This window comes from Podarcis filfolensis, assembly GCF_964270895.1.
Source record: "Podarcis filfolensis genome assembly, chromosome: 6".
Taxonomy (NCBI): Eukaryota; Metazoa; Chordata; class Lepidosauria; order Squamata; family Lacertidae; genus Podarcis; species Podarcis filfolensis.
Genome location: NC_139609.1, coordinates 60,148,991 through 60,163,366, shown reverse-complemented (window position 1 = coordinate 60,163,366; position 14,376 = coordinate 60,148,991). Strand labels below are relative to the sequence as shown.

The 14,376-nt window shown below is 43.2% G+C and overlaps 1 protein-coding gene across 7 annotated transcripts in view; it reads right to left on the bottom strand.

The window, feature by feature from the left end:
- The window catches only part of SRGAP2 (SLIT-ROBO Rho GTPase activating protein 2), a 196,136-nt gene that overhangs the window by 97,814 nt on the left and 83,946 nt on the right, over nt 1-14,376 (bottom strand). Inside the window, exon 1 of one of the 7 annotated variants that reach the window (XM_083617111.1) lies at nt 9,419-9,582. The exons of the other annotated variants lie outside the window; for them this stretch is intronic. The gene's annotated coding sequence lies outside the window, so the exon portion shown is untranslated. Of the gene's footprint in view, nt 1-9,418; nt 9,583-14,376 lie in introns of those variants that run through there. 7 annotated transcript variants of the gene reach the window in all.

The following is a 14,376-nucleotide window of genomic DNA, read 5'->3' as shown; positions in this document are numbered from 1 at the left end:
CTAACTGAACTAATAATGACCAAGTGCAAATTCAGCTGTATATGCATTGCAGATGACCACTGCTTGGAGGTCATGAAAGAGTTACATAGTAGAGCAGAAAAATTTAAACTTCAGCCTAACAGGTCCATATGCTTAGCATTAAGAAAGCAACGCTGGCTGAAGGGCAAACTATTACATGGCTGCCTTGCCTCAAGATCAATATCTTGCTTTCTTGCTGCCTTAGTGTAACACCCGCCCCCATCAAAAAGGACTAGAAAAGCAAAAGTAGCCACAAATGTGTGCATGAAAACACACACACTGCCTCCTCCTATCTCACACACACAGGCACACTCACGCAGTCTTTTGCTTGCTACCTTTGGGTCTGTGCATGAATCACGTGCAGAGCCGTAGGTCACTGCCACAGTTAACTGGAACATTAACTCTCAGAATACCACAGCAGGCTACTCAAGGCTCTCTTTGTCCTGTTCCCACCCCCCACCCCACCCCCGCCCGCCTAACCCAGCCTCCGTCTAATTTAATCAAGATTTTTGGGATCTATGGCAATGCTTACTCGGCTGTTCCGCATTCCACTGAAAATTACAGCTGCAGCTTCAAAATATTTAGGGCACTAATAAAAAAGGCAAGTTAGATACGCTGTCAACATTTTATGGCCTAAATATAACATACCCTCTAAATGTAGTTAGAGAGTCCTGGGGAGAAGACACAGCTTGTTTCTTCAAAATAACTACTTTAAAAATCAGCATGGTCTACTCTGTTGCTAAAAACTGAAGTCAAAATGATATTTTGTTCATTTTTCATGTATCAACAGGGAAATTAGGTAGTCCTTTTGCTACTTTTTTGTCCATACAATCAATATAGTTACACGTTCGGAGTCGCTCTCTATCTAGACTTTAAAAGGCAGAAATACCAAGCCACCAACTACCAGTATAATCTATGGATTAGACAGATTTTAGGGGTCCCCAGCACCAGTTATTTTGAATCCTTACACTATGGAAAATAAAAATTGAAATGCATTTTCATTCAAGAACCTCAATTGTCTCTTATTAGTATTTTCTAATAACTAAACTGAGCTACATTAAAATGCACCTAGAGAATAACTTTAGACATAAAAGTGTTATGTATTGATGCAGAAAATGCATTTTACATGGCAAACCAAGCATATGTGTATGGTTCGAAGGCTTCCTTCTAAAGCTAAGCAAAGGACATGGCAATGGGCCCTGGATGTGTGCTATGGCCTCATTTGAGGTAAAGGTTTCACAATCACCCCTGTATAACCTCTCCTATTCCCTGGGCTCCTGGCACTCTGTCAAACTCTGCGCGGGGCAGGGGGGGGTTTGATATCCCTTGTCGGCAGTTGCCCAGTCCCTTTGGTTTGGCCCCAAAGCTTCACGTGCCACCTGTTCCCACCTAATGTGCAGCGCATAGTCCAAGTTGGGGTGTATAAATCCCCACTGCCTTGCTTGATATATTTGGGGGAAGAAAAGGCTCAAGGAGCAAACCCTACACAAATCAGGTGTGGCGTCCTTAAGATGGTTAGATGGCACCTTGTATGACTCCTTCCAGAAACTCCTGCAGCCAAGCTGGTGCCTAACGTATTGCTCTTCTTTCCTTTGGACCACATCAGGGAAGCTGAGGGGGGCAGGTCTCATTGTCTGGGCAGCCCTAGGCTTCCATATCCACTGCCCAGGCTTGAGTCCTGGGGAGGCCACTTTGGTGCTGCTAACACAGTAGTTTGACTTTGCCCCTGGAGGTGCACTCCGTTGTCTCTCAAGATGGATGGATGACGACAACAACAACAACAACAACAACAACAAATATCACAGCATTGGGAAGAATCTGCCATTGCTTTGGCAAGCGGACTGCCACTCACCACCATATCCTCATTGCCAAGACAACAAGATGGTTGCATCCCCATCCTCTGCGTGATCCTGCCTCAATTTCCTTTCGCCCCTGGCCACTAACTAGATTGTTATACACACACACACACACACACACACACACACACACATACACACACCTTTGGCTGCAGCAGAGCCAGCCCTGCACACAGTACTGAGCTAAATGGGCCAATAGTTCCCTATGTTCCTGAGTCAGACTATCTATCCTATGTTCCAGCTAGAACAATGACTTGAAAGAGGGCAAGGGGGCCAGCAACATTTACCTATAGAGGCCTGCCTGTAGAGGTTTGGTTTTTAAAGTCAACTACATAGCAATTAAGCAGGTGCAGTTTGTTCTAACCAATGAAGTAAAATGGACTCTTTCACATTAACCGAGTGCCATTCCTAAATTTCACTACAATCTAGATTTTAATCTTGTATAGTGGTGAGGTGCATTTCTCCTGTTATGACAAACTAATTCACCTCCATTCTAGGTCAAAACAACACTACTGTATAATTCTTTGGCTCACAAATTTGGCTTCCAAATAACCCTTTCCTGTCATCTTAAATGCTGTCAAGTCTCAGTCATCAGATTCTCCGTGAAACTACCAATATTGCTTTGCCTTTCAAAATGAAATGGAAGCATGGATATGGCTTCAGCAGGTGGCCCACTGCCAGCTGCCTGCAAAGGCCTGTGAAGTATTGGAAGTAATGCCCTATACTCCATCTTGCACAATTTCAGTGCCACTCATGACAGGTTCATGCACCCTACCTTCGCTGATGCTCTTTCTCAAACCCCTAGGAAAATATTATCTTGACATGGATGGCTGCAGGCACCGCAGCTGGATGACCAACCTGCCATCCTCAAGCTGCTGTTGCCCATTTCTTAGATGACCTGAATCTAATCCATTGCAAAGTCTGGCAAACACCAAGCAAAATGCTTTTAAAGTGATCAACATCAATTCTGTGAATAAATATAGGGAAGGTAAATGGAAATGCAGCATGGGCAGTTCACTTTCCACACTAAGAAGAGCTGATTCTAGCAACTCACCCAAACCACAGACAGGAATTATCTTTCCTTTTTTTTTTTTTTTAATAAATTTTTATTGGTTTTTCCACACATAATACAAAACAATACAACACAATACATAGACATACAAACATATAAACACGTATACTTTCTTAACCTTTCTTTTCTTGAACCTTCTTTCAGCGACTTCCCCATACCTCCCCTTTCTGCATCCCTGTTATCAATCTTTTCAGCATCCCCTAATTTCAATATAACACTTTCTTTAGATCTTATTTCTCATATCCAATTGTTAATCGCTGCAATTCTATTTTACATTACCCAAAACATTTTAGCATTCATTAATTTTACAACAGTTCTTAAGATAGATTTTAAACTTCTTCCAATCTTCTTCCACCGTCTCTTTCCCTTGGTCTTGGATTCTGCCGGTCATCTCCGCCAGTCCCATGTAGTCTATTACCTTGGTCTGCCATTCTTCCAGTGTGGGTAGTTCTTGTGTCTTCCAATACTTTGCTAACAGTACTCTTGCTGCTGTTGTAGCGTACACAAAAAACGTCCTATCTTTCCTTGACACCAATTGGCCTACCATGCCCAGGAGAAAGGCTTCTGGTTTCTTCACGAACGTGCATTTAAGCACCTTTTTCATTTCATTATAAATCATTTCCCAGAATACCTTAATCCTTGGGCACGTCCACCAAAGGTGGTAGAAAGTACCTCCAGTTTCCTTACATTTCCAGCATTTATTACTGGGCATATGATAAATTTTTGCAAGCTTGACTGGGGTCATGTACCACCTATAAATCATTTTCATGATGTTCTCTCTCAAGGCATTACATGCCGTGAACTTTATGCCGGTGGTCCATAACTGTTCCCAGTCAGCAAACATAATGTTGTGACCAATGTCTTGTGCCCATTTAATCATAGCTGATTTAACCATCTCGTCTTGTGTATTCCATTTCAACAGCAAGCTATACATTCTTGACAAATTCTTAGTATTGGGTAGGAATTATCTTTCCAGACTTTGAACTATAGCAAATCATTTAACGATATCCTTGAGTTGTACAGTGACTGGCCTGGAGCAAAACATCTTTATAAAATAATACCTAAAACTGATATGGAGCACTGGAAACCATGTGAAAGACATGCTTAAATCATTTAAAAACACACCAAATAATTTCTCTATCCCAGATATCAGGAGTAGATTCAGACAACTGGGATCAATGCTTAAAATATACCTGTTTTTAACTGCACTATGGGTGAGTGGGGGTGACCACACAGTTCTGGCTTAGCACATGGCTGAGAGGGCTACAGATGACCACTTCCTCATATAGCCCTAGGCACCTAGACTGCAAGTTTCAAAACAGTTAACTGTGGTTCCAAGACAATCTGATTACCCTCCTCCCAAGCCTGCAGTTCATTTCCAAACTACAATACTCCCTTGTTGGACTAGCAATCATATGGCTCCTGGCCATTGGAATCTTCATTTACTTAGATTGCGGCAATGACTCTTTTTTTAATAAAAAGCTCAACAATTGAACTATCTCCCAGTACTTAATTAGCAATTAGATACAGAGCCTGTTACCATGATCATAGGTTCTTCAAAACACAGATGTCAGACAGAAAAATGCTTATAATTGAGTTTCTGAAGGGCGCAGATTAAGTGACATCTAGGATCTCTCCAATTCTAAAGTTTCAGAGAATTTAGAGTCTTAAATTTCTGGTCTCTTCACTTCTTATGCACTTGTTTAATGCAGTTCAGAATCTTTTCTGCCAATCTTATTTGTAGTCTTATAGAGCAAAAGGTCTGAATACAACCTTTTATGAGAATTATACCCTTCAGGAAGCCAATATTACAAAATTGTTTAATTGATCATTTGAATATGTCTCCTGCATTTTATAGATTTTCACTTTTTATCAAATACAACACAAATCAGGATGAACCACCAGCACCTTTCATAACCAAAGTCCCTATAGCTCTACATAGCAAAGTTAGTACAAGAACTCAGAAGTTATGGGAAGATGGTTTATCTGCATATCCTGTTCACAAATATGACTGAAGTGGATCATTGGATAGAGGTGACAAAGCGGTAAACTTTTGTGAATTAACAACTAGAGTGGATGTCAGTAAAAGGATCCATAAGAGAGGGGAAGCTTAAAAAAATATTGACTAAATAGATTTAATCAGTTCGGTTAATGTATTTACATATGGCAAAAAACCCTTCAATTTCCAAGTCTTTTATTATGAAATAATGTTAATGATGTCCAAAGAGGATCAAAGCAAAGAAGTATGGGGAAGCAATTCCAGACTACATATTAGTTGCGGGGGGAATCCCTTATTTGTACAAGCATTTGGCTGGTGGAGCAAACAGGCCATGAAAGCTACTTCCTTGTCATTAGGAAGTTCCTTACCACCACCAAGGTGAGTGAAAGCATCCCTTGTCAACCATCCTTTGAACTAAAACTAAGAAAGCAGAAGGTGAAATTTAGTGTTGGAAGTGGGGGGGGGGGGCGGCTTGGAAGTATACAGAGCTGACCAAAAGGAAGATGTGCAAGTTTGATTATCCATCTTGTCATGAACAGACACCAAGTCATGAAAATTGCCCCACAGAAAGTCACAGAATCTTTCCTTGCTGCCAGTCGCTTGAGCAGGTAAGCAGTAAAAACTGTTCTCTGTTACGTTGCAACATTTAAGACAACAGTCTTTTCAAATGGAGCTCATGGAATAGCTGAAGTAGATGCACAGATTCCATGCAGGCATGCGCCTGACCGTGCTGTCATGAACAGGCTGCCTTCCTCAATTTTGTATTTTTTTCTTCACTCATTTTTTTAGAGATAAGGAAGAGGAAGGAGAGAGGAGCAAGTGGTTCTCCAAGCAGCAATAAGAAAGTGGAAGTGAGAAAGAAGAACAGGACTCTGAATTACAATTCCAGAGCTGCACACAATTCCTTAGTGGCAAAGGGGACAAGAGTTTAGAATGACATCCAGCAAGTACGTCACAGCCTCACAGATTCTTGCAACAGCAAGAAAAGAAAACCTCCCAGTTGCCTTCTCACAATGAACTTAAGCCACTGGATGAGCATATAGAGGAAACCATGTCATGGGAAGAAAGATTCTCCTGCCCTAGAAGACTCCAGCAAAGGAAATGGATGCAGAGAAAAGCACACTTAGGAGATTAGCTTAGTTTCCTCACAGATATATATAATATAGATCTGTATTTCTTGGCACTATCTCAACATTTACCTTTCACCTCAGCTGATAATATGCCTAAAGAGGCCAGCTGCACATAAAAATAAATTGCACAGAATCAAGAAGAAGGCTGTTTAAACATTTCAGTTCTCAGATTTCTCTTCTTGTTACTCTGAGCTGCAGTTAAGGAGCTAAAGGAACCAGAAGAAAATTTGTCCGTTCAGAAACTAGCCAGAAAAGGGGGGGGGAGGGGAATGCTACATGGTTAGGTAATACAGATTTGTTAACCTCCGGAGTACATCATTTCTGTCTAGCAGGCAGACCCTATTTCATGTGCAACACAAAATTCTTTAATGAGCTGAAATACGAACGCATAGCTTGCTGCTTCATGCCAAAAACTGCTACACACATAAGAGATTCATAAAACATGTCAAAATTGGTTTGACTCAGAGACATCTCTCTCTTCTATCGCAATTGGCAAGGAGTGGCGATGAAGGAGACTAAATTACAAGGGCCTCTTCCGTAAAAAGAGGCCATATGTGTAAATAACATCAGCAGGAGAAGATCTGGAAATCTTGCTAAAAATATGATGGTGTCGCCATGCAGAGAATTATGAGCGCACACAGAAACTTAAAGGAAAACAGAATAGTTAGAAGGGGGTAGGAATCCAAGGACTGGGCTCCTTTTCATAACACTGTTTTATCTGAAGATAATAAATTTAAACAGAAGAGAGTTAAAAAGGAGCACACTCAAAGCTCGAAATATAGAGGAATCAAAGATATGTACTGCACAAAGAGAAAAGCAAGAAATCAAAAGAAACCTGACAAAAGAAGAATGGAAGCAATATCAAAGCAACCTACCCTCCTGAGATTTGCAAGGAGAGGATCAGAACTCAACGTGAGCCAATGTGTAGGGCTCACACCTCAACTTCATTAGAATTCATACAGGGAAATGTAATATAATTAGTTATAGGCAAGGCAGAAACAATGTATTCTTCCCTAGAAGTGCCAATCTCTGCATTATTTTGACTAAGGCTTGCAATCCCCTCTCATCAGATTATTATTTCTATTTGAAAGCAAAGCCTTTGTTGTTTTTCTTAAAGTGCTATAGATTCCACAGTTTTGGAACGGCGCAATTTTCATGGAATGTGGTCACTGCTACGGAACGGAACAGCATCCACAGATTTATGTAGAATCCCCTTAAAAAGAAGAGCATGTATCCTAAGAGAACTTTGAGTCAGCCTGCTTGTTCAGGCATATGGTGCTTTCTCTCCTGGGGCTGAATACATGGCAGCCAATGCTTGAATGCTCCCACACCCAACCCAACCCCCCCCCCACTCCCTCCTCCTTCCCTTAGAGAGCTAACTGAAGCAAGAACCTAGCCTTCTCCCTTATATGCTAAGGCTTCTATGCTTCTTTATTTATTTATTTTTTTTCACATGTGGGAACATGGTTCCAGAGGGGTTGTAGAATCACAAAATAGTAGAAATGTACGATCGGTGCCGTTCTCAGCAGAGCCAAATAATGCTAGTCCAGTTTATTTTTGCATGTGCCCCCACCCCCTGCACAATACTGAGCTGAGATATTCACATACCCATGCAAAGAGCTATTTCTCCTCCCTTTACTGCAAGCCACAATTAAACCTGGAAATCTCTAACCATAGATTCCCATTTCACTTGAACCAGTTTCAGAACCGTGGTAAACTAGAGGCACCCTTTGCTCATGAGCCATGACAAAAGGGATCTGTTCGCAAGGCTCGTGCGTATCTTGCCTTAATAAGTTGAGCTAGGACAGTCCGAACTGGCCCTATATTTTCACACAACCAATTTGATAAAACAATACCAGTCTGCGTTGCAAGCAAAGGCCAATTCTGTAGTCAGAATTAAACAAAAACAAATAGATTCTCATAGGACTGGGATATGATGCTCCCAAACCAGGAATTCCTGAAGTGGCAGATTCCGACTGCTAAACATCAAGGGTGGTAAATCATGTTCCACTGCCTGATGTGAAAAGGGAAAGGCCACCCTGCTCTGCCGCTACCACCTAGCTGCTCCTTACACCTCTGCACATCCACATTTGCCACTGGCGGATAAGCGCCATTGCCATCAGCGCTGATTTCTGACAAGATGGTGCCAATTTGGGGTGAGATCTCACCCCAAAGTGACATGATCTTGCCAAAAATTGGCGCCAATGGAGGTGGTGCTTCTCCGTCGCTGACGGAAGTGGTGGGGCAGGTAGGTCGCCAGTGTGAGTGCTACCTGGTGGGGGGGGCTCCTGGTGCCTAAGGCAGTGGTCTCAGCCTCCCTAATGGCTGGCCCAGCTCTGTTAAACATTCAGGGGCTTATGTACAACCCACATATAGTGAGAAACTTGTTTTTTCAAGAAGAAGAGTTTGGGTTTGATATCCCGCTTTATCACTACCCTAAGGAGTCTCAAAGTGGCTAACAACCTCCTTTTCCCTTCCTCCGCCACAACAAACACTCTGTGAGGTGAGTGAGGCTGAGAGACTTCAGAGAAGTATGACTGGCCCAAGGTCACCCAGCAGCTGCATGTGGAGGAACGGGGAAGCAAACACGGTTCACCAGATTACGAGTCCACCGCTCTTAACCAGTACACCACACTGGCTCTCAGCGTGCACGTACTTCAACACAAAGTACAGTGGTACCTCTGGTTACGTACTTAATTTGTTCCGGAGGTCCGTTCTTAACCTGAAACTGTTCTTAACCTGAAGGACCACTTTAGCTAATGGGGCCTTCCACTGCCGCCGCACTGCCACTGCACGATTTCTGTTCTCATCCTGAAGCAAAGTTCTTAACCCGAGGTACTATTTCTGGGTTAGCGGAGTCTGTAACCTGAAGCGTATGTAACCTGAAGCGTATGCAACCCGAGATACCACTGTACCTGCAAATCTTTGGGTTGTCTCCAGCCAAGTAATTTTGTAAGTAGAACAACTTCCACTTACACAACGGAACTTCTGCCAGAGTAGATTTTGGGATATGTGAGGGTGGATGCAAGTTTTGTTGCAGAAGTCATTCCACTCACACAGTGACTTAGTTGACTTCAGCCTGTTGCTCCTTGGCATTTAAATCCACCCCATTTTCTTATTCCCTTGTTGCATGAAGTGGTTCCAGAATCACTTCCATCTTGAATGCCCCCCAAAATATTGCTGCTTGTAGCCACTCAGCAAGCATTTTAAGGAGAGGCCTTGGGAGGGCACTAAAGCCCCCCTAGCAGCCGGTCAGAAATGTTAGCAACACACTTGTATCTCAGACACCACTCAAACCGTTGGCTTTGGCAGCAAACCTGACTTCCCTTATCAGCAAAGATACCTTTGAAGTGGTTGGCAGGCTTCCATCCACTGCTCAAACAAATGAGACCCTTCCTCGTATCACAGCCCTGAAAAGGATCTCTTCATCGTGAGATAGGAAGAGAAAAAACTTAATTAGATTAAGTCAGTCCATATTGCAGGCTTCTTGCAACAGCAGCAGAACTTGACAGCCCAGGCTGAGAACGACAGACATCTGAAAAGCTTCAAAAAAAACCCCAAATATAAATTGCTTCTGGAAGTTTGGAAGTTAATCATATTACAGACAAACATGCCAGAGCCTGACAGGCAGCATGCCTGCACCATCCTTGCAAGACCTTCCCTTCAAAACAAGAAGAATCTTGCAGGAAGAGACAAGAGGATTTGTTGTGGCCTGCACATTTCTCACTGGAGGGCTGGGCTACCTACTTCCACACGTTTCACAGAAAAGTCACAGCTGCTTTTTGCTGTGAAGTGCATGAAAAGGCAGGACCCTTCTTTATGGGATCTGTTGCGATGTCAGGATTCACAGACAATAGCTGTGACAGGATGCATCTTCCAGGCTCTGAGAAAATGACCACAGGCTGTGACTGTGCCTCACGCAGACCTTATCACAGCTACACAGGCCTATGTAGCCAGAAGGGTAGATTATAGTGGCAGGCTTCTCTTCTAACTATCCTTGAAAGGGGGCTTTGCTCCAGCGGCTGCAGAATGCAGCAGCTCATCTCTCGAGTGAAACGCGCCCTTTGCAATTTGTCACAACCCAGCTTCAATTCCAGCACTTTGTGCATCTGGAAACTATCCCCAAATGAATCAGAATGAGCTTTTCGAATCTGGTAAGCTAGATACAGTGACCAGCCTTCTCCCTTCCAGGATATGTCATTTTTGTCCCCATTTGGGAATTACCTTCTTATGCATGCATCTTAAATTGCACATGGACATTACTTTATATGAAAGCATGCTATTTTTAAAATTTATATGCTGCCTCTCTGCCCAAAAGAGTCCCCACAGCAAGCACATCTGTGATAAAACAACACAATTAAAAGTAACATAAAAATTCAGCAGGTGTAGACTGTTTTCAGTTAAAGCAGTGTAACAAAAGCACCTGGTCAAATGTAAACAGGCACTGAGTTGTAAACTGGTTTCATGTAAATGGGAGCAGATGCTGTCACACTAAAGCAGTAACTCATATCATAAATGCATGTTTCTCCCCCTTGCTTTCTGCAGATCCACTGCTGGAGGGACTTCTCTTGTGCACATTGCCTATAAATTACAGTTGTACCTTCGATCCTGAACGCCTTGGTACTCAGACATTTTGGCATTCAACGCCGCAAACCCGGAAGTGAGTGTTCCAGTTTGTGAACGTTCTTTGGAACCCAAACGTCTGATGGGGCTTCCGCGGCTTCTGATTGGCTGCAGGAGCTTCCTGCAGCCAATCAGAAGCTGCGCTTTGGTTTCTGAACGTTTTGGATGTCGAACGGACTTCCGGAACGGATTCCGTTTGACTTCCAAGGTACAGGCTTCCTCCTACGGGGTGGGGGTGGGATTGGAATTCTTGCAAAGCCGTGCTCCCCCCCCCCATTTTACAGGCAGTGTGTGCAGTGCCAGATTTAGCTTTGATGAGACCCTAAGCTACTGAAGGTAATGGGGCCCTTTATATGTGATATTTAAGGGAGCAGGCTAGCAGGCGGGGCCCATTACTTACATAATAGGAGCCTATACAACACAAAACACTGTTGCTGTATGTAGGTTTTATTTTTTTTCCTTTATCTTATATTTTGGAAATGTACATCCAGGTTTTTTTTTCCTTTAAATTTTTTTGGGGCCCCCAAGAGAGTGGGGCCCTAAGCTATAGCTTGTTTAGCTTATATGTAAATCCATCACTAAGTGTGTGTGAGTCCTTCCAGCAGCGGATCTGCATTTTTGCAGAACTGTTGCTGGAGGAACTCCTCACACGTGATGCCTTCTTTCTCCTCCTCCCCTTCCCCACCCTAGGGCAGAAAGAACCACTTCCCCAACCCCATCCCTTAAATGACCGTTAGAGATTTAAAAATCATTCGTGCACTATCGTATGAATAGTTATGGACAGGTAGGTAACTGCACCCATCTGCAGAATTTGGCCTGTGAGGCCGATCCTGTTAAGGATCTGGCCCATGAACCCAAAAAAGTTTCTCATCCCTGCATTAAGGGATTTATATACCAATTGTAACACCCTGAACAATTCCTGGTAGCAAACTAGAACTAGTGCAGATCACTGGGCGCAGTTGTAATATGCTGACAGACTTTCACTCCTGTCAGCAATCATGCTGCAGCATTTTACACGAACTGCAGCTTCCAAATTAAGCGTGAGTTAAGCACCATATTGTAGTAATCCGCTTTGGAAGGTACCAATGCCTGAATCACTGTGGTCAAGCTGTCCCAGTCCAGGAACAGTCAAAAGCCTGGTAAGTGAAAGGCACTCCTAGCCATTGAGGCCACTTGGGTTTCCAGGGACAATGCTGAATCCTGCAGCACCCCCAGGCTGCTCCTTCAGAGGGAGTGCAGTCCCGTCCGGAACAGGCAACCAGCTAATTTCTGGGACCCAAGAGCCACTTGCCCACAGAGGACAGCTAATTTTCGCCTTGTGCAACATGCATCTTGATATTTTTCTTCACCTTGGATTGCTCTTAGATCACTGAATCATAGAGTTCGAAGGGACCATGAGGGGCATCTAGTCCAACCCCCTGCAATGCAGGAATCTTTTGCCCAAGGTCTGGCTCAAACCCACAACCCTGAGATTGTCTCATGCTCTACCAACTGAGCTAACTTTTGGAAATCATTCATGCGTTAGGGCACAGATACCCGTAACACTGAAAATTGTGATCAGTTGACTTCTGCAAATAGCCCCTAGGAAAACAATTAAAATACTTTATTTGCAGCCACACTCACCCAGTGGCTGCAAAAGCATGGATCTCTTGTTTAACAAAAATTACAAATATCAACATTGTTTATGTGCTGGATTTGAAGTACACAATCTTGCAACAACAACAAAATGAAGTTGGAACAAATTGCAATTTAATGTCTAGTCCATTTGCAAAACAGCTGGAAATCAACTATCTTATTTCCCTTGAATAATATCTGAAGGGGTTATTTTTTTAAATAACAGCTGCTTTCAGACATTTAGATGGCATGTAGCAAGTACAATTATACATACTAAATGAAGCACTTAGAAATGGTGCGATACCTACAGTGCTGCTTTCTTTCATAATTCTACATTTAGACACTGGCTATTTGCTGGTTAACAAATCTGCCCCTTAAGCGCTTTGATATTTGGGCTTTATCAGTAGTCTTGTGCTAGTTCACACTTGTCAGGTTGATTGGGATGCAGGAAATTGAGAGAGCTTTCCAGCAAAGAGCACAATCACCAGTGGCTCTGGGTTCAGTCACAAACTATTTCCATTCCGCATATCACATGTCAGTCTGAGAAAGGTTCCCCAGGAGGGACTGGTGCAAAGAATTATGTGCTAGTGACACATAGCAAGCGTAAAGAGAGTTAACAGAAGAAACTATCCTGGCATTTGACCAACTTGGCAGACCTGTTATCTGGATACTAGATTCTAACAAGTAACAGCTCCTGTCTTTGCAAAACCTGGGGCAAAACAACAGAGCTCTGCTTGTGGAAAACAAACCAAGATATATATGTTTACATGCCATTTAAAATCGTGTTATCTATATTAATTTTCTATTCCCATAGTAGGCTACTTCATTATTGTACTTTTTCTTAGCAATGTAACTATTAGCTTCCTTCCAGTCCACCGTTTCATGCTTTATAAAAAAAATAGTAGGAGAGGGAGGGTAATTCAATTTTCCCTACTAGACCTAATTTAGTAGGGAGGGCCTAGACCAGCCTTCTCCAACTTGATACCTTCCAGATTTTTTAAAAAAACTACTGTTCCCATTGTCCCTGACCACTGGCCAGGCTAGCCAGAGCTGCTGGGAGTTGGAATGCAACAATGTATGAGCAGCGCCCATTAGGGAAGGCTGTCCTAGAATGTGCAGTGCAGGGCAACCTATACAGAAGCCTCTGGCAGGTTGCAAAGGTGCAAATTGGTGGCATCATGAGCCACTGCAAAGCAGCCCCAACACCGCCCAACCTCACAGCACAGTTCAGAAGTAGCTGTTCAGAAGTAACTGGACCTCATCTCCTTAGCTTCTGCACCATGATGACCAAAAGAGCATTCAATAGCATGTTGCCAGAAAAAAGTGCACAAGCTCTATGCAGATTTTCCAGTACAGTCATACCTCGAGTTGAATGTGCTTCAGGTTGAGTGCATTCGAGTGGCACTACGTGGCAACCCGGAAGTAATGGAGTGCGTTACTTCCGGGTTTCGCCGCTCGCGCATGCGCAGATGCTCAAAATGACGTCACGCGCATGTGCAGAAGCAGCGAAATGTGACCCACGCACACGCAGACACACTGTCGCATCTTGCGTTCCGTTCAGGATGCGAACAGGGCTCTGGAACGGATCCCGTTCGCATCCTGAGGTACCACTCTGGAGAGGATTTAAGCAAAGACTTAATCCCAAGAAAGCATGCACTGGATTGTAGCCTGAGTCACTCATTTTTCCATACAATATGTACTTCAGTCAAACCTCGGATCATTCAACGCGGCTTCTGCTGAGTGCAGGAAATTCCTGCAACCAATCGAAAGCCGTGCCTCAGTTGCCGAACATTTCAGAAGCCGAACAGGCTTCCGGAACACATTATGTTCAACAACTGAGGTTTGACTCAGTGTATCTGAAGAAGTGTGCATGCACATGAAAGCTCATACCAAGAACTAACTTAGTTGGTCTTTAAGGTGCTACTGGAAAGAAAAAAAAAAAATTTTGTTTTGACTATGGCAGACCAACACGGCTACCTATCTGTAACTGAGGTTTGACTGTAATTAATAGGAGTGTAGCCAAAGAATGCCATTTTACTTTGAATGGCAGCTACACAGTTAAAA